At 41.8% G+C, this 19641-nt stretch overlaps 1 long non-coding RNA gene across 1 annotated transcript; it reads right to left on the reverse strand.

The window, feature by feature from the left end:
- Positions 1-1239: 1239 nt before the first annotated feature.
- On the reverse strand, positions 1240-16401 carry LOC137452400 (uncharacterized). Its single transcript, XR_010990069.1, has 3 exons — positions 16335-16401; positions 1442-1677; positions 1240-1340 (listed from the first exon to the last, which is right to left on the reverse strand). It is a non-coding gene; the product is annotated as an uncharacterized lncRNA (long non-coding RNA).
- Between the last annotated feature and the right edge of the window lie 3240 nt (positions 16402-19641).

A 19641-nucleotide genomic window follows, 5' to 3' on the forward strand; every position in this document is an offset into this window, starting at 1 on the left:
CCAGAGAGATGTTTGGTGTGCATTAGAAAGGAGAGAAGCAATTACATACGCCATACTATTAAAAAAAATAAAATACTAGTACTTGCCTCTTGAGTTTAAGATTTCATTTCTGTTGAAAGTATGCCCCTTTTGACCCAAGGGTTCCTTTCATGAGTCAGTGACAGCATATACAGCCCAGGAGTGTGGGCTGGATCCTGTGCTGAGTCCCATCCTCTGTTTGCCTCTGCAAACATGACAGTGACGACAACCCTCAGGACAGCAAATAGCCACTGCAGTGTGACAGACTTTCTGCATTCAGTGATTGCAGTGTCTTGGAAGACAAAAAGCTACCATAGCTCAGGTGAAAATGCTGGTAGAGGGCAGCTGTGTTAAGGTGATTATGTATTAGCACTCCTCTTCTGAAAACTGGGTAGCTGGCTTGAGGGACACCTGGGCCTTTGCAGTTTTCATTTCTCTGATATAACAAGATGACTTCTGAAGCACATCTTAAGTTGGTGTTAGACTGACACAGATGTTTAAAGTAAGAGACCTCTCATTTTCTCTGAAATGGTCAGGTTTTAGGATTGCTCTTGGAGAAAACCTTCCCTAGGGTAAATCTGAACTTAACATCACTCCTATACCTGATGTTTAGAAAACATCTATTCAGGCAGAGCAAACTAGCAGGTACTTTGAGCTAATGAGCCTTTCAGCTACCATAAGTTGGCTTCACACATTTAAGCTCCAGAGCAGGTACAGCACCCATAGCATGCAAAATATCTATTTTCTCTTGACAGACAGTTAAAGAAGAGAAAAACAGATAACACACTGTAGCCATGAAAACAGCCCAGCATTGTTCCACCATAGATCAACCATTGCTCAGTTAGATCATAAACGTAATAGGTCAATGTCAGCTGACATGAAGGAACTTCACTGCAATGTCTCACACAAGCTAAGATTCTGGTGCAGTATCTGTGCCAACATCATAAATACTTGCCAGATGTTTCCAAGCATACTCAGCAGCTAGCACCTGCTGGGTCATGGAACAAAACAAACCCACTGAAGCTCAGCTGATTTCTGGAAAAATGAAGGAAATACTAAAGGAAACACAAAAGCCACACAGTATGTACATTAAGTAAATAATACTGAGCCTTATTTGCTCCTGTGAGTGAAATGTGTCATTAGAAACAGGAATGCTCTACAAAATCATCCATACACAAAACATTTTGTCCTTTACATATTTTGCTAACTTACTCTGAACCTGTGCATCACTTGATCCTTCCAATGAGCACCTCCATTGTCCACCAGTCTGGCAGCAGCAGGTTCTTAAGCATTTGCTCAGGCCCATATCAATGCTTTGTCCCCTGGAAGATGGCAACCACATCTTAAGCTGGTATGGAGCTGACAAGCATATGAAACTCTGTACCAGGACTTTCTGAGCTGGAAACATGTGGAAGACTCATACCCCATATGTGAAGATTAATGTTGCAGTCTGGACTCATCTTCACTTTTTCCAGTTCCTCTTCCCTCTTCAAATGAACTGGAGAGCAGAGTGTCCTTGAACCTCAGCAGAATCCAGTGTCAAAGTACTGAAAAAGTGTTGGCACTTGTGGTGCTTCCTTCTGCCTGTATGGTTAAATCTTGTACGAGGAAGGGAAGAGGGTGACATTCTGGTACTGGATTATGAGCAGAAGTCTCTTCCTCATTAGTGGAAGATAAATGAATTGAGAAGTAGGTGAAGTGAGAATTAATTTATGACATTTGAACTTTCTGTTAAAAAAAAATCTAATATATGACTTAAATGAAATTTCTGTTCACCTATAATGCCTTCACCTTCCCAATGGCAGTTAGACAGGGCACATGGCATGGATAGAATGATCTTCTTGCTGATGTAGAAATGGGTTAAAAAATGAATGTTCTGTCCACCCTACTTTACTACTGATGTGATTTAGTAAAAGACTAGTTGCTGTCAGATCCAGTAATTTGAGACTCATCTTACAACGAAGTATATATGCTGATGAAAAGCTGCTTTAGCAGCAGAGAGACTGCTAATTGTTTGATTATACAGGTCTTCACATTAATGAAGCACTATTCCATGGATTTGGAGCATGGCGTGCAACCAAATTACCACCCCAGCACTCAAGCTGTGAAATCTGATTATTCATTAGCCAGTCAGTGAGTGGTACAAACATCTTTTCTTTTTTCAAACCATCAAAGGAGAGTGACTGCTTTTTTTTCACCACTCTTCCCTTTAAGAATCTGAGCTTTTGGACTTCTATCAATGATAGGAGCTTACTCAAGATTTTAAGGATAACTGTGCTATATGAAGAGGGGCCCCTTCTTTCCCAAACTGTGCTCCACTTGTATAATTTATACTCCATGTTTACTTAGTCCTGGCTTCCCCTGAGCCTGTCACTAAATGACAATTGTAATGCACTTAATGAATTGAGAGTAGACTATATCCTCCCTAATTGACAAGAGTTACTAAAAGGCAAGAAATCCAAGTGAGGAAAGCTCACAGTGCATCTGCCCTCCTAAGCAGACCTAACTGAAGATGGATAGCTATGAAAACCAATTTCCAAACTTCTTTTATTATTATCTTTTTAAAAACCTTGCTTGTTTCTTTAAGGGAAAATTCTTCTCTCATGTAAACAATCAGATGGAGGGGGGGAAAAAAATAATTAGATATTATTAGCAGAAAGGACTCCCTACTTTCTTTCTCTTTTTCTTTTCCTTCTATCCAAATTCCTTCCTTCCTGCCTCCCTCACTTCCCTTCTTCCTTCTTTGTGAATTGTGTCATAGATACATCCCTCACTTCCTTTCTTCCTTCCTTCCACATTTCTTTCTTCCTTCCTTCTTCATTCCTTCCTTCCTGCCTCCCTCACTTCCCTTCTTCCTTCTTTGTGAATTGTGTCATAGATACATCCCTCACTTCCTTTCTTCCTTCTTTCCACATTTCTTTCTTCCTTCCTTCCTCATTCCTTCCTTCCTTCCACATTACTTCTGAATTCCTTCCTCTTTCTTTCTTTCTCTCTTTCTCCCCTGAATTCCCCTACCCACAGCTAACCTAACCTAAGCAAGATTCGAGCCACAGCCCTTCTGTTTTGTACAGTGAATGTAGCTGGGATCAGTTACAAAACGAGCTGACTGGAAATCCTTCCTCACATGGTGGAGAAGTACTGACATCTCCAGCAAATGGGATTATCTGTAATGAGATTACATACAAAGAGATTAAGATGTGAACTGACACTCCTAGGAGATACAAAAGAGGCTCCTGAGACAACAGAGAAATGAGGTGTCAGAAGCAGAAGGTGGAATTGCTTCCTTGAGAAGGTTTTTCATGATAATGATAATGATCTTACCCGTATAATAGTGCCTTTCATCCAGGAAGATCCCCAAAGAGCTGTACAAATGCTGTACACTAGTTCTTTTCAGACCATCATGGAAATGCTTCACCTCTGGTCGGACTACAGCAGCTGTTTAACCACATACAACCTGACCTCATAGCAGCACTGGGCAGGAACTATTAAGATAAAGGCTGATCCCAGGGAAAATTTACGACCCCAAAATATAACTGCATAAATCTCAAGCCTGGACATAAAGACATTCCACAGATTATATTCTGGGGGTTTTTGGGTATCATTTCTTTGGTATTATTCCTCCTTGTTTTTCACCATTTACATTAACATGTTTAGGTAAGGATGTAGGATTCGTTTTTAAAATGTTCATTTTAAATGTACCCTTTCTCTTTTTCAGAAACTGGGTGGAAAAAATTTAAGTGGTCAAAGCAAATAGGAAAGAACAAAGCTGTTGAAAGTTCTACTGTGTTGAATTCTTTGCACTTTTGTTTAGGTGCATCTGAAAGTGCAGTACATCAACCGGCCACTGCCAAGCAGATGATTGACACATTAGGCCCCTACATGTCTGTGGACAGATGCAGCTCTAAAAATGTAGCATCTCGTATTTGATTAACAAGGTTGTGATGGAAGCCACCACAAACAAGTGCCCATTGAGAAGAGACTTCTTACATAAAGTAACTATGACTGAATCTGGGGACAGTTTTTGTTCATCTCACAGAGTATTACATTACCTACCAAGCCTTTTAACTTCTCTGTAAAGCTGCCTGCCAACAACTTTGTATGAAAAGCCTCAGAAGACTGGCAGAAGATGTCCAGAAGAGAAAAGTGGCAGAAAAAAACCCCTTCTGTTCAGGCTCATAGCTCATCAGAAAAAATATCTGTACTTTGGGCATTGCTTGAAGACATTAAAGCAATGTAGGTAATCCTCAGATACAGCTCGCTCTCACTCTCTGAGTACTCAATTACCATCCTTGTTCTTAGTAGATTTTATTAGTTTTCTTGTCACTCTTGCAAATGGAGTTTAACAGGAAAACAAAATGTATTTAGACAATATGGTCTGTATGGCTCTGCAGCTAAACAAGTCTCCCTGTCAGATTCTTTCAACTCTCTGGCAGCGAGGATAATGAAATGTTTTACTTTCTCCTCCACTCTCGTGTTTGCTCTGCCAGGCAAACCACCAGGACCAATGCCCAGAGGACAATTTGCTTTCAGAGAGGAAGGCACTAACCCTAGATATTATTCTTCTCCTTCCAGCCTCCAAGCCTAGAACCCTTAAGTCAAGCTTACTAATTCATCAGTTGCCATGTACCAGGGGAACTGCTAGCTGCTCACAACAGACCCCAACGCTTTGTCCCCCAATACCATGTTTATTCTCTATGAAGGAGGCCGGGGTCCTGACTCCGGCTCTGCTAACATCTGACAGCCATGCCATGACTCCACAGCTCTGAGCAAACACCTCTATGGTCCAGTGTCCTTATCTGCAGCATGGATAATAATGCTACCTATTATGGTAGGGGTGGCTTCTATTTTTCTGGTAATCAGCATAAACAAAAGAAAAATACAAATCTTTATAACATTTCTCAGGCATCACGGACTATGAAACCCAGTGCAAATTACAACTATTTTACCTGATGCTACTGCCATTGCTAACCAAGCTCCTGAGGGTGCCATACAGAGAGGAGATCTCTTCTCCTTTGTTCTTCCACATCTGAACTGCATCATCTCACCCTAGATGAAAACCCACATGCTTACTGATGCTAACAATACTATCCTGCTAAATGATTTTTTTTTTAACTGAACGTTTCAGGCACTAAGATCAGGCCCCTGAAGACACTTGCCAGTATGACCACGTAATTTCAGGGTTTGCGGGCTTTGTCCTCTAACTTTGATTCATTTATCCTGGAAAAAAAAGCTGCTTTGACTGATGTGTCTTGGTCTACATGAGCAGCACATCCAGACTCTTGACATTATTTTTTTTGCTGCCACAGGCTATTAGCTACTTGAAGAAGGTTTTGCTCACCCAACTGTCCTGGCAACGTCCACTCTAGGGCTCATCATAGACTAGTGTCTAGCTGTAAGTTTCCCCATACCTTGGGCCTTCTCCAGCAGGAATCAGATTAGGATACCTGTCTCTTGCTTTTATACACTTTGGTAAGCAGGATCCATACCAGAGTCTAGCTCTCAGCTGACTCAGGTGCATCATCAGCTGTCCTGCCCTGGCTCAGCACTGCTCTCACCCTGTCCCAGTAAGCAGATATTCCTAGCAAAACCCACCATATCCCAGTGTGGACAGGAATCCATTACCCTCTAAAGAGGGTCCTGCTTATCACTCTTGCTCTACAGCATTCAATGATTTTGATCTCTGTCTGGGCTACTGACAAATGCTTCCAGTCCAAAGCAAGAAATTCAGCAGCTTTCATCACCCGCACAGAAGCTTTCATTTTAAAAATAATGCCTTTCAATGTCAGCTTGGCCAACAGCTGCTTCTAGAAGATTAGAGCTTTTCTCTGCCTTCTCTGGCAACCCAGATGGATTTGTTTGCCTAGTTTACATTGCACTGCATTGTTCAGATATCTGTAAGCGTGATCAGTGCTGGCTTCCAATATTTCAAAGCCTGTAGCATCATCATCATCTAATACCAATTATGGGGGGGAAAAAAAAGCCTCTTCCAAGCAGCAGCTGTTGAGTTTGGGAGGGGCAGTGGGGTACCCTTTGTGCTTGCACACTTAATCAGCAAGATGAGAGGTACTGGCACTCACATGACACAGCACTTTTAGGATAAGATACTGGATCTAATCTATTCCCAGGACTTTCCTGGGTACCCATCCCAATGGTGTCTGCAGTGACATTTCTCTATTATCACTTCCCAGGAATATTCCAGATAACAAAAATAACTTTTCCTGACTGGCTTCATGTGGTTTTTGTGTCAGCTCCACACTGCCCTACACCATGGCCTGATGGAAGTACATGAGCTGATGCACAATTATCTGAAAACAGAGAAGTTACATTGGAAGTATTAGCAACTTTTGCATGCTTGAGCTCCTCCCTCCAAGCAGTCTTACAGTATGAGGAGAATGTGCTTAGATGTCTCCTGCCACACATTCAAGGAGAACAAACAAGTATAGTCTGCCAGATCCCCCCCAAACTTCTCCATTCTCATTTCTGCAGCTCAGCAGCTAAGTCAATACATCAAGCACCATCAGTGGCCTGGCTTCGTGGAGTTGCTGAGTGCCCACAAGTCCCATAGAGATCACGTACAGATTCTCTCTGCTCAGCTTCTTTCCCCAACTTTTTCGCAGCTTTGTTATTATCTTGATTGTTCCCTAGCTTGCATTAACTTGTGGGCGTTGACATGTGTACTTCACTGTAGAGCACAAAGTCCAGGCACTCTGCAGAAACAGTCCATGACAGAGCAAAATGCTTATAACAATACTGATCTTCTTTGACTTCAAGGGATGCCACAACAAAGTTCTTCAATGAGTCATTTGGCAGAGACATTGCTCAGTGAAGAAAACATTCCTTAACTTGGGGACAATAAGCAGCCCTATTGCATATGCTGCCACTTCTTTCCTTGCTTTTATTTACAAGACCTTTAACACAAGAATATCAGCTTCTCTGGGACTCTTCATTTTTCTCATTATTTCCAGCTATTAGGAACAGTTTGTTTCAACCTGCAAATCAACTGTTTGCATGCATATACATGCAAGGCACCATCTATTTTGCACAGTCAAATGCAAGCTGTGAGGAAAACACTTGAGCATTAGAGATATACACTCTAAATAAGTGCAGCCCACAAAGAGAGATTACCATTTTGGGTAGGAACCAACGTTCAATCTGGGGTAACATTTGCATTGCCAGATGTCATAAAACTTGTTATTCCACATTCCTTATGCTGGAAAGTGCTACATCTGGCTCAGGAACACATCAAAGCTTATGTCTACACAGCATTTTGCGGGCAGACTCAAGCTCAATCTGATCAAATTCTAAGGCAGTCAGGAAACATATGGCCAGTGTGATGCCAAACTCCAGAGAATCTGCCCAGATGAGAAAAAGTGTGTATGAGAACAGTCAGAGCTCAGAGCAAGTGTCTGCCTCCCTGCAAAAAACAGCTGAAGATAGACCAGGCTCAAATTTTCAGGAAACCTCCACAGCAGCTGGTAGCAGAAGTAATGAAGTTTCTTTTCATACATCAATAGCTTTCTTTAAAGTCATTTGCTGCAGTGACAAAAGATGCTTTCGTGAAAAGCCAAGAGAGTGTGTCAGACAGGCACCTGCTTAGCAAGCACTCACTGAGGAAGACCCATAGATCATAGCAATCTGGGACATAAAACCTTGTTTCAAAGCAGTGGAAAGAATTAGGGCCTTTTTAACTCCTTGTCCAGGAGCTCTCAATTACTTGCACAGTGAAGCCTTCCACATGTTTTGGAAGATTATTTTTTGGAGAGGTCCAGGTAGTATTCCAACATCTGACACAGGATAAGTTTGGCTGTGATGAGCCAGAACAAATGTGGTGTGGATGATCTGATCTTCAACACAGATAAATTACTGTTAGCATTATTTTTAAAGTGTATTCCAAAGCTCAATCCTATTTAGTTTAATAAAAGATTTAAAAGTTATGATTTACATAAGCTCAGTTACCATATAATACCAAGCAGATTGCATTTATTTATCACCTATTTCTGTGGGTTTGCAAGGCAGTTTGAGTTTTCTTTTCTTCCCGGTTAACTGCATTTGGACAGAAGTCAAAAGTTTGTTTAAAACATAAGAGAAGCAATGAAGAAGCACAGGAGCAAAATGGTGTCATGTCCTTGATTTTGTCATGCAGTGAAGCAGCTGCCAGCCCTCGAGCAGATGGGGAGCCTCAACTTCTGATGCAATTTCGTGGGGTCTGCTCATGTTGGTGATGGGCTCCAACAGCTTGAGACCCATCTGATCTCTGATTATCCTTCTCCAACATGTCCTTTGTGGAGGAATGAATCTTATTCTCCTCTTCCATACAATGCCCAAATGCATGCCAGGTGCTTTGTAAGTAACTTGCAGAAAAACAGTGATCCTGACCCAAAACTGCTTTCTGTGTGAATGCAGGCGATGAAGCACTGATCCAGATGAACGATGGTTGAAGGACCATAGGAAATATTTTCTGGCTTTCCACAGCAATGAAACACAGCCCTTTCTTGTCTTTGTGTAGGGAAGTCAATAGTCTGATATCCCCACCTGTGTTTAGGAGTGAACTTTTGCCTGGTGAAATCAGCTTGGTGTGTGGGTTTGTTTATGCAGACTTGAGCATAACTCGTTTCCTCGGGTGTAAGCTGTTTGCCCAGATTTAGACAGTACAAATGCATGTGATTTACAATGAATTCAGTGGGAAGTCAGCATCTGGATCTGCAGTATTTCAAATTATTGCTTCATACTGAGAATGACGTGCTCCAGCTTTTGAAGTATTTGAGAGACCCAAAGGAAATTTTCAGACTGAGTTATCACTACTGAGCTACTTCAGCTACTATCTGTCTTAACATTCCACTGTAATGAAGTATTATTGAAGTTACCACCAAGGAGGGTCTTGCAATACCTCCTTAAGCCAAAGGGTGGGTGAGTACCAGAGATGGTTCCAATTTTTGTTACTCCAGCGATGGGTCTTGGAAGAGGTCTGTTTCTCCTCCAGTCCAATCATCCTGAGACACGGGGTATTATAACTTCCACCTCTCTCTGGTATAAACTAGCTACCAGCTGTCATAAAACGTGATGCAACATCATTTTGATCAAACCTTTTGAAAATGTGACATTCCCAAGTGAAAATTCAGCATGACAGGGGTCACAGAAAGGAAATAGTTGTGCCAAGGCAAAGCAATTTCAGTTTTTGCTTATGGGGTCAATTGTCATGCTGGAAGCCCCACCCTTAGAAACATTAAAAGCCAGGTTGGACAGGGCTCTAAGCAACCTGATCTAGTTAAAGATGTGCTTGCTGACTGGTTGGACTGTATGACCTTTAAAAGCCCCTTCCATCCCAAACCAACCTATGATTCCAGAATTAACATATTATTGTCACCTCTCACATGTATTGCAAATTTAACGCCTCTAAAACACAACAGCAGCTAACAACATCTCACTGTAGAGAAGGACTCTCTGGGTGACACTAAACAGTCCATGTCTGTATTACACTGGTGGGAGACTTCTTCCAGGGCAGATGTACAATAATTGCTACCAGTCCCAGCAAAATGTCAGCAAGCACTGAAGATTAAAACAGGCAAGGAAAACTTATGGAGAAAGAGGGTACAGCAAAGGAATTTGGCCATGCTTCACGGTCATATTCTGGTATTTGTCACCCAGCAAGCATGCTAGCACCTCAGTACTTCTGCCCCAGGCCCAACTAAGGGGCACAAAGGGACCCACAGTGCTCCCTGGACCAGGACCAGCTTGGATCAGTACAGAATTTGAATTTCCTGAACTAAAAGTGTCTTAAAAGTGATAGAGATTCCCTCTTCTTTTGGGGTTGCAGGATACCCTGGGAAAACAGTAGCTTGCTCAGGTAGTGAAAGACCTTTTGCATTAATGGAAGATGTCTTGAGGTCTAGGAAGAGGAAATGGGGAGGTGGAGTTTGCTTCTGTTTATGTGAAAAGCCCACTTGAAAAGCACTCTGTACTTGTGTCTAGCAAGCAAAGTGTGATATCACCTTGAACAGATCTAAGAAGACACCTCTAGTCATATGATAGCGTATTATAAGTCCATCTGCTCCACAGAAAGTTATGTTCAGTAGGTATTTACAGAAATAATTTCTCTCTCTCTTTTTTTTCATGAGGGTAAATGTGATGAACTTTAAGAGGTATGAAGTTGGGAGAGTGAGGACAAAAGTAATATAGACAGATTTCAAGGTAAGAAGGTGGACTTCATCCTCAATTCACTAAACTTAAATACTCTATGAATATCTGAACAGCTGGTGATTTTGCATATTGTATCATCTGTGCTGTAGCATGGAGGCAGAGGAATATGTATAATATAACAACAGGCTTTGGAGCTCAACTGAGAATTGCCCAGGACTTTTTTGATATAAATCAGCTACCTTAGTATAAGGGTAGATTTTATACCCAAGTTATCACATTTCATATTTGAATTTTCATTACAATGCTGGTTATTATAACTTCTTCTTAAAGCAAAAGGCAAATCATCTCGCCAATAGAAACAAGAACAATGCCTTACTGGAGTTTCACAAATCCACTTCAATGCCACTTGAAAGACTCCTGAAGAGTCGAGCTGCTTGGTTCCTATGAAACAGCCCAAGAGCCACTCTCTGTCCAGCTCACGCAGCTAAGTTAAACTCTTATTAAACTCAGTTGTTATTTTTCTAACAGATTCTTAATTACTGTTTTTTGAAGCAACAATCATCCCACGCTTCACATTCGCTTTGTTTCTCCACCTCTTCACGCGGTGCAAGCATGTGGGCAAAGCGTGGGAGGCTCCAAGAGCCCAAGCAATTGAAAATTGATGCGGTGCTTTAAAATAAAGGAATGATCCTTATTATGAAAGGGGAAAAACAAAGTAGCACACTGAGATAAACAAAGACGCACAGACAATGCAAGGAAAATAATATTAGCAGATGTTGAGCCAGCCGTTAATGATCTGTTTTATATTTAAATCTATTGCTTGAATGCTGAAGCCAGAACACCAAGGAGCAAGAAAGAAGCCTGGCAGCCGCCATGCACTTCACTTCTATTGCTCTGACTCTAATCATTGATGCTGTCTTTTTAAGTTATCAATATAAAATTTCTGCATGCAAGTCGAGTGGTGGTGGAAAAGCAGAGCTGCTGGCACTGGGAGAGGGAAGGGCTCTCCCTGCAGACTAAGAACAGCAAACCTCTCCCTGTGCCTGGACGGTTGCAGCTCCTCAGAGGCAGTGCTCAGGGCTTGTAGAGCCCAAACCAAACCCTTTGCACACATGTTGTGAAATAGCCACGAAGGAGGTCAGACATAGCTTGTAAGAGGCATATGGAAATAAAAACAAAAGTGCTCCATGTTCAGCTTATAACCAACCTCTTAAACCCTGTACTATCTGCACTTCCTCATCCCTTGCAGTGACTCTGTCCCATCCCATGCGGTAGGCTAGGGAAAGGTAATTTTTAGATAGCCTGCTGCAGTACACAGGAGTCATGACAATTACTCAGGAGAAACAGTAAAATTCCAACAGCCCCTTCTCCTCCTCGGACTCCAGGGCAAGAAACAGACAATGGTTTCCCAGTGACTGATAAGTGCTTTATTCAATGGCTGGGTTAACACACAGGTGTGGCTAGTTTTGGTGTAGCCAACATAAATATAATTTCAGCATTTAACAATGAAGCAAGAGGAAGAGAAGAAATGGAAAAGAGAAAGGAGAGAGAGAAGTATCGTCACCCATGGGTTGAGCAAAGAACCTCAGGAATTGCACTTGTCTGGATTACTCAGGCCACAGAGGGACTGTCTTACCCTACACCCCTTCTATACCCTTGTCACCACAAATGAGTTGTGGAGCTCTCTTGAAAGGGGAGGGAGGGGGTCACTGATGCCCTACTACCACATTACTGTCTGGGCATGCCCTATGGGCCTTGTTTACAACCATACAAAACCTGCCAGAAATGGCAGGTTGCTACCCCACCTCCACAGAGCATATCCTGTTTCAGCTGCTGCTTGGTTGTTTGAGACAAGATGATCAAAAGTCTCTCATAGACACCTACACTGCACACTTTGGAGTCATTCTGAGTGAAAACACTCCTTGTGAGGAGAGGCAGCCTGCTGAAATGCAGCTTCATTGCCTGCAGTTACGACAGTCTCATGAGCTACCCATAAGGAAAACCTGCCTGGTGCTCTCAGTGCCATACATTCAGCAGAGGGATGTGCCCCCAGGCAGGGCCTGCCGGCAACACCAGGAGCAGTGACAGTTTCCCCTTGTTCATGCTGAACATGTGCTCATTTACTACACAGCCTGGCCAAAACTTCCTGACATTCTGCTTTCTGACCATCCCACACACCTTGGCAGCAGCCAGGGCAAGCCAGTGACAAACCCTGCCCACTGCTTCTGTAAAGCCTGACCTGACCCAACAAGATATTCTCAAAATCATAATCCAACCCTAAACCCACGGCACTAATGAAGAGGTGTTACCTCATGTGCGCAACAAGTGCCTCCCCAGCACTGTTTTGGCGTGGTAGGCAGGTTGCCAGAGAGCAGATCCCACTTTCAAGACCTGTACAGCTTGAGCTGGGTAACAGGCACTACAGCTGCCTTTTATAGCAATTCCTCCTTTGTTTTCAGTGACAGATCACATCAGACACTTTTATTGCAAAGCAATGTGATACATAAAAGCTGGAGGTAGAAAAACTCCCATGTATACTGTTCAGTCAGGGTTAAACATACAATTGCAAATCTTCAAGCAGCTACACAAGAATAAAATGTTGTAATATCATCTCAAGATCAAACTTGAGCTAATATACGCAACATCACTAAGAGGTGAATCTCATTTCACTGGAGCAAGACTCTCATGAGGCCAATCCTCTCCCCAAAACTAACATCACCCCTGTGAGATGGAAATCAAGTGCATGAGACTTTACAGGGCTATAGCACCCTTTGCTCAAGTCCTTGTCCAAGGCATGGAGACCTGGGACCTGATACATCCTGCAGCATGAGCCAGCCGTTTGTACTAAACACATCTGACAGAGTCAGTTTGGCTGGCCTTCCAGAGCCAGGCTTCTTGATTTATGCCAGGTTCTTTCTTTAAGTTTTCTCTTGCCTTTCATGAGATGGCTTCCCTACCCTCACCCACCCTCTCTCTTGGAGTAGTTCTTGGAGTAGTTAAGGGCAACGAAGTTAGTGAGGGGCTTGGAACACAAGCCCTATGAGGAGAGGCTGAGGGAGCTGGGGCTGCTTAGCCTGGAGAGGAGGAGACTCAGGGGTGACCTTATTGCTGTCTACAACTACCTGAAGGGGGGTTGTAAACAGGCAGAGGTTGGTCTCTTCTCCCAGGCAGCCAGCACCAGAACAAGAGGACACAGTCTGAGGCTGCGCCAGGGGAAGTTCAGGCTGGAGGTCAGGAGGAAGTTTTACACAGAGAGAGTGATTGCCCATTGGAATGGGCTGCCCGGGGAGGTGGTGGAGTCGCCGTCACTGGAGGTGTTCAGGAGGAGACTTGACAGGGTGCTTGGTTACATGGGTTAGTTGATTAGGTGGTGTTGGGTGATAGGTTGGACGTGATGATCTTGAAGGTCTCTTCCAACCTGGTTTATTCTATTCTATTCTAATTATTTGCCATCTCCTCCTTTCCATTATATTTACATTTTCATTTGCATTCTTCACTAAATACACTGCTTCTACCTTTCAGGGTAGAAGCTGCTTATGCTATTTTCAGGACTTTGGTAAAACTTCCATAAATCAGCACTCCTGAGGCACAGATACTACCCAAATATTCCTTTAGTACCACAGCTGTCTGCTTGCTGTCAGCCTGGCATAGACAGGAAATGTGATATATAAACACAGCAGAAATAAAACAACCTATGTGGAAAGGTGTGGTAGTTTTAGGCTATGCCTTTAAAATTTAGCTGCAGATTTTGAGCAGAAAAGTAGAAAAATATAAATAAATCACTATTGGGTGTTAAAAGGAAAACAAAAGATTGTTCTAAACAAATTCATTTGATAAATGTCTGGGATAAGAAAAGTTGGTCTGGCTTAAAAGTGAATGCTGGGGGAAACTTCAGCCCATCACAAAAGGGTACTGCTCCACTATTTCCCCTCTGTGCTTCTCAGTACCAAGAGGAAGGGCCCTAGGCTGCTTGCAGCTTTTGGCCCAGCTCCAGACACTGCTGTTGCTGACTAACTTATGATCCTTTATTGGCAAGGATGTTCTCACTAGATCATTTTAAGACCAGTTAGATACTGATTCCCCATAAAATTATTGGATGTCAGGCTGTTTGACTCTTTTCTGTTACTCTTACAAAAATACCACTATAATTTAGTATTTATACCAATAATTCATACCAACAACTACCTGACTTAAAGTAAATCTGTTTTACTTTGGCCATACTGATTTCCATGCTTGTGTTTCAGTTAAGGTAGGAGAATTTCATCCAATGCACGCTCAGGTTGCAATAAGTATTGGTGCAACCTCCATGGCTTCTGCTCTGTTGTCTGTCCAGCTGGATTACCACAGGGCTCTCTAGTACGACAGCCTTCTGAGCTCATCAAAATGGATTAAGCATTAAGCCAAGCACCATATAGATGCCTGCCATGACACTAGAGGTCCTTTTAGACATCACACTTGAAATCTCACTACTGAAACATAGCATCTGGATCAGTGAGGAGTCTCTTTTAATACTGACCTTCTCCCTCTTCACTGGAGCTCCTCCACTTTACAAAGACAAGAATGGCCCAGCCAAAAGCTCTTTAGTTCAAACTATATAAAACTGCTAATTTTAAAATATTTAATATTTTTTCATGCTTTTTTACACCCAGCAACATCATTTCTGACCATACATATGTGTGTGTGTATATATATTCCAGCAACCCAGAAAAAGCAGCTCCTTGGTATATCCTTTTCCATTCCCTACTAGATGTGCATGTTTGCAATTATTTCCCAGTGAATAGAGCCATGTAAAGTCAAAGAAAACAGAAAGCAGATCTGTGCTTTGAATCCTGCACTCACCACACTTCAATAACACATTGCCTTGCAAGTCACTGTTGTGAATGGTAACATTTGGTGGTGAACAATTGGGACAACATTACTGTGTCCGTTATATGTTAACAACAGATGCATGTGTATCCTAATTTTTTCTTCCCTTTCTCTCCTCCCTTCCCCTTTCCATGATAATTAACAAGGCAATAAACATGTAAACTTAAAAATCACAGGAGTGGAAAACTGATAAAGGCCTCTGAAATTATACCAGGGAAAAAAACCAAAGGATCAGTGAACCAGGAGAAGATATAAAGTTATTGCCATTGAGCTTTGCAGAAAGCACACCAAAAAAAGAAAGAATAATAAATAACAAGGGCAGGCCAGTCTTCCAGCAAGAGCTAAATTCAGATGAACTGAACTGACTTTAAAAGTCACATTATGATGTAAACAAAGGGAGAGATTCCTTATGTGAGAATAATAGATGCTGTTCAGGTTTGTGGGGTGGGGGAAGAAGCTGTATTTGTAAAGGCACTCAGACAGTGTCACCAGCTGCATCCAGAACGGTGGGACAGCCAGGTCCCATCCACAGCAAAGTTCCCACTCAGCCCAGCTCACAGGCACCAGTCCTCCCACGGCTCACGTGCTTTGAACACAAGCACTGTGATTAACAAAGCGCAACAATATATGGTGGAACAGCAACATTACTCAGAGTGAGAGGAAAAATTCAGCCTACATGGTGAAAATGGGAATAAACAAAGAGAACAGTGGGTTTTGGGGAATTCCAGGGTGATAAGTGTTAACCTCATTTGTTGTATTAGCTATTGCCCTGCTACCTTGTCTACAAGTGCACATGCATTTGCACACAGAGACACGCTGGCACACACAAGCCTATGCTTCCCACCAGCTGAAAGCAGGAACTCCTAGATAAAGTGCATATGCCAAGGTCTGAAGATCAATTTAATGAAGCATCATGACTAAATTTGGCAAGATTTCCCATCTTGCTTCTTTTCTTTACCTCAGACTGTTTCGATCCATTTGTGAGAAATTTAGTTTTGGCAAGTGAAAGTCCTTTATCACTGCCAGTGGTTAATCTGCACTGTGACACATTCATTCAACCAGAGAAAATCCAATACTGACATTTATACCTTGGGGGGAAAAGAGGTTAAATGCTGGATGTAAAATAAACTCCTGGACTATGCCAAGCAACCGTATAAAATCTCTATCATGTATAGGCATGTTTCTTTCCCTGAGAACTCAGAAGTAGCTCAATCACATCTGGACTCCACTATTATTCCACATAATCAGTCAAATGGATGCAATTGGACATTATCTGGAAGTGTTTCTGATAGTCAAAATTCAGCTGCTCCAACCTTTCAGTGGTCCACTGAGAACTGGCTGTTCGCATGCTGCTACATCTCTTCCTTTTTTCCACCTGCTAAATAGAATTAAAAGGCAGCTTAAAATGCATTAAATATTCTCCCAACATTAATTTCCTCTGTAAGCAATCACTGCCTTGGCTGTGAGGATGCTTTACAGTTTCCGGTAAGAAGATGGTCTGTGTGGCCAGATATTCACACAAGGAAGGACCAGCCTCAAAAGTCTCACCTGTTGGCACTGTTAGACTTCTTCCCAACCTCTGGGCTAAAGAGTTAGCCAAAAACTGAAACCCTGTTGTGCAAGGCAGTGTTCAAACACATGATGCTGTGAAGGCCTTATCCCCTTCTTGCCATGTACTTTCAGTTGGTTCATTTGGTTCCTAGAGCTGGGTTTAGAGGTTCTGAAATCTTCTACATTTGCATACATTGGGCAATGCCTTTATCCAAGAACAGACTCACTATGAAGTGAGTCTCCTGAAATCAGATTTATCTGCCTTTTGTTTAGGCATATAAATGTTTACATTTGGGTATGCATGTATATTCTGTATTTTAGATTACACACAGGCATAAACATGCTAGCCCAGAGACTATTTCCCAGAGGAAGATCAGAGCATACAATATTAAATTCTCTCTCTCAGAAACACATTCTGTTTTATCTTAGATGTAGTGCTGCTGAAAATAAGCAGGACTTTTCAATGCCTAAGTTGTCATCAACGTGAACAAAGCAATAATGACCAAAACTGTCCAGTTTTTAAACTGTGATTAAGTCTTGCAAATCATTTCACTTAAATACTGCTGAGTAACCATAATATATTTTTTCTTACAATTTCTCATTAAAAAGAAGGTGGTGGAAAGGTTGAAAGAAACCTGTGGTTCATGTTTAACCATGTTTAGGCAGAAATCTGAGAACCAGAGCTGGAAATCAATTTGGTGCTCCCAATTATTCTACCTGCCTACAAACAGAAACTAGAACCTTCATAGAAAGCTAACTTTTGAAATCTATTAACTCCTTTTTTCCCCTTGTATCTAGAACTTAACCCATTAATAATGAACTAAATCAAAATGATGATATTATCAAATAGACTATCTGGTCACCCTAAACTTGCAATGATTGCCCACAAAACTACTTACTTTTGCTGAGGCCACTGCTACTCACCCTGAAATTTGCATATGTAACACAGAAAAGCTTAACCTATGACAAAGAAAATAAAGCTGGGAAAGGCATTTTAACAACTACATTTTCCTGATATAGTCATTTTGCTTAGAGAGATAACATAGGAAAAAAAGATGTAAACATCAGAAACTACTAAACTAGGATGCAGAACTAATGATAAAAAAATCCACAACCCTTTACAGCTGTAAATTTGATTTCCATAAGAGGGAAGATACCAGCTACAAGAGCTGGAGTAATGCAATATTCAATGGGGCTTAGTACAATCAAAAGCATAAGCAGATCTATGACCAAAAAAGTTAAGAGAGATCATTACTAAAGTAACAGCCAAAAATCAGCGTAAGGAACCTGAGCACTATTTACCTAGACAACAGGAAAGCTTTGGAGACAGCGTCATACAAAAAGATGATTTATATGACAGGGTTACTATGATTTACTCAAAAGCATAATATTTTCATTCTCAGATGGAAATAATTTACTGGGTTACCAGAAAAAAAAAATATCAAGTCACTCTCCCACAAAACTTTCTCAGTAGAAAAGCATTTCAAGGGATTGCCCTGAGGACCGACTTACTGTAGATGAGGTGAAGACTTCATTGATAACAGAAATGGGAAGGAAGGTAATTGGATCTGCAACACGTGCAAGGCATGTTAGACAACAAATTTAACAAACAGTTTGTGTATGAGATGCTGTCAAATAAGGAGTATATTGACATTAATATGGAGGAACAGTGGATGAGTCTAACACCGAGGACAAAACTGCGAAGTCCAGACCAAACCTGTGAAAGCATCACGCCAATGAAACACAGGTGAGGTGGGTAGGACACTAGCATGCAGTCATGGCACTTAAAACCAACAAAACCCTGTGTATTCTGCTGTGAATTATCAGGAGTTTTGTCCATCAGGGATCACAGACTCCAAGTCTTCTCTTCATAGACATTAAGTAACCACAAACCCATCCCCAGGGGACTACACAGACAGCAGAACAGACAGCATGTCCTCAGAGCTGCCGCAGGCCACAGCCTTGCTGAAAATAAAAATATATCAGGCAATCAAAATCAGCGCCACTACAGTGGAGACTGTCACTGGGTCCCTACCCACTGGCTAGGCTACAGCTGCTGACACTGTCCTCCTAAATCACCCTAGTACAAGCCAGGGGTGGGGCAGAGCTGTCATGTCATCACTTTATTGTTTCTGAAAAAGGGAGTTACCTTTCCAGTTTTGCTTTTCACCTTCTTTCTTGTGTTCTATGTTGGCAAGCATTCATCTTCTTCAGTGAAACATATAAATGCATATACAGATGTGTACATATGTAGTTGGGCTTTTCTTGTAGCAAGAAAGAATCTCATTTCATCATAAAGAAAGTTGTCCCAGTGTCATACAGGGCCAAATAGCAAGGAAATTATACTTAATCCATTCCATATTACCTATTCCCTTTAATCTGGAGCCTATTCCAGAGACAGAAAATGTGCACTGCCAGCATTGTCAAGGTAAGTCTGTGATCCTAGGTAGTCAGTAGCTATTAAAACTTCAGTCTTTAGAAGAAAAATATTAAGGCTTATTATTTTCTCAAACCTTCTGTTAAATCATATGCAGCCATGGTTTCCTTTTACCTTTAGGGTTCCTCTTCATGCACAGGGAGCATTTATTACCAGCATCATCTTCATAATCTTAGGATGGCAGCTCATCTGGGCCTGGTGTCTTCCTAATCTTCATTAACTCTAATTTCATTATCACCTGTCCTGGAGTGACCCTGAGATCACTCACTACTTCTTTCTTCCTCCTCTGGGAAATGAATTTCTGCTTCTGTCCTCAGCTACTGAACTGCTTTAGTGAGCCCTGCGGCAAATAATTAATATTAGCAGTATCCTCTTTATCTCTCACCAATCTGGGTGCCCCACTCCATCTCAAAAGCTCTGCTGGTTCCTTGGCTTGCTTTCCTTTTTCTGATATATGTTTTTAAAAGCCTGTAGAATATTTGGCTTGGCTCAGTAGTCTCATTTCATCCCTTGCGTGAGCTTTTCTCACCTTTTTTTTCCCTAAATCCATCTATTAACCTTCCTGTTCCTCACCTTCCCTTCTTGCATTTGATGTTCAGCAGCTCTCAGAGGTGTTTTGCATGACATACAAA

This window comes from Melanerpes formicivorus, unplaced genomic scaffold (assembly GCF_026170545.1).
Source record: "Melanerpes formicivorus ecotype bairdi unplaced genomic scaffold, bMelFor1.0.p_v2 SCAF_53, whole genome shotgun sequence".
Classification (NCBI taxonomy): Eukaryota; Metazoa; Chordata; class Aves; order Piciformes; family Picidae; genus Melanerpes; species Melanerpes formicivorus.